Genomic DNA, 1,683 nt, shown 5'->3' with positions numbered 1-1,683 from the left:
TGTTCCACCGATCTGTACACTGTGGAGGTGTGTGATTGGCAGTGTGAGAGTGTGAGAAAGTCCTCGGTCAGAAAGCCTACCTGGATCAGTTTCAGGGCTGGGCTGCAGGGTGGGCCGGGCTGCGGGGGGTGGTTGGGGGGTGCGTTTTTGACTAAAAGACTCGCTTTATCCGGGGCCATCTCTCAGACGTGGAGGATGGTGGGTGGAGAAGGAGGGGAGAGAGGGAGGGAGAGTGATCCCCCCTGCCCCAGGTGAGGGGATGAACAGGTGAACACAATCATCATGAGGAAAGGTGAGCTCTCTCTGTCTCCAGCCCTCCCTCACTTGTTCAGTCTTTCTTTCTCCCTCTAATCTCTTCAGGGAAATGTGTGTGCGAGCAGTTTTTGTATCTGGATTTGCTTCTGAATGTGACAATAGTTGAAATTCGTTGTGTTCTGTTTGTTTTGCGTCTAGAGTTGGAAGCCTGTCTGGAGGTTTTCATCCATGTTAGGCTGCTGTAAGTCTGCGATGTGATTACTCTGGTTAAAGCTGTGGACGCTTATTACCAGCCGTTACTGCGGGGGTCCTGTATAAGGCAATGTTTGGAGAATTCATAAAAAATACAAACATGAAAGAAAAGATTCAAGACTGTGTGTCAGGCATGAGGGAATGTAGTGTAATGAGGGGCAAAGGAAATGGCCACAGTACACATTAGTTTGCTTGCTGCCTCAGTTTATGTACCTTTTTTCTATCCGTAAAACAAAAAAATTAAAAATGGAGCCCAAGGTGACATTTTTAAATGTATTATTTGTCAAAAACCAAAATATTAAGTTTAATCTCATACATGACAAAGAAAAGCATCACATGTTAGACAATGAGGAAATAACATGATGAAATTCTTTCTTTACCCACAATACATCCTCAGAGTTTTTAATGTACTGGACATTCATCAAAACAACACAACCCCGTACTTCATAGTGTCTCATTATGAAAAACGACACAGGTAAATCATCCTGTCCATGAATTCATATGGAAACTAGAATGACACAGGGTGTGTCATGCCTCCGCTGTTTTCCCTGTCTGATCTTCCGTCTGAGCTTAAAACCAGATTTTTGTTTTGCCTTCTGGTTATCTAGTGATCGTACAGATAGTCTGAGGGATGTGGCTTCATTTTGACCCCAGTGTTAGACTCACAGACACACAGTGGTCTGGGATTTCTTTAGCTGCAGCAGCTCCGCAGAGACAGAGAAAGCTCAAACACTTGATAACTGTGAGGTCATGTCTTAAAGCCCTGGCTCTCTGCTGGTGGTTTCATGGTTGAATTGTTTGGATGATGAAGGGAAACACAGCGACTGAGTTTGTCTCTGATTAATCTGCTGCGGACAAGTGAGTGAATGAATCAGAAAGATGAATTAAAAGGTTACGAGAACACAAGTCAGCAGGTACACAGTGCAGAAGATTCGGTAATATTACATGTTTTATATGTTTACTACTCAACATATAAAGTATACTCATCTATTTAGCCTAAAACCACCAAGGAACTGAGACTGATGTTTCCCGAAGTACCTGAAGTAGTCCATCAAGGTCTAGCTAAGGCCTTGTCTTTTGTTAAAATCACCTGTGATGAATGGCAGTGTAAGACGAGCTATAGAAGTACTGTTAAGATGAAGTAAAGGAAGTTCCCTCCATTTATAACCCTCATTT

This window comes from Anabas testudineus, chromosome 13 (genome assembly GCF_900324465.2).
Source record: "Anabas testudineus chromosome 13, fAnaTes1.2, whole genome shotgun sequence".
In the NCBI taxonomy this organism is placed as follows: Eukaryota; Metazoa; Chordata; class Actinopteri; order Anabantiformes; family Anabantidae; genus Anabas; species Anabas testudineus.
This window is presented reverse-complemented; position numbering follows the sequence as displayed.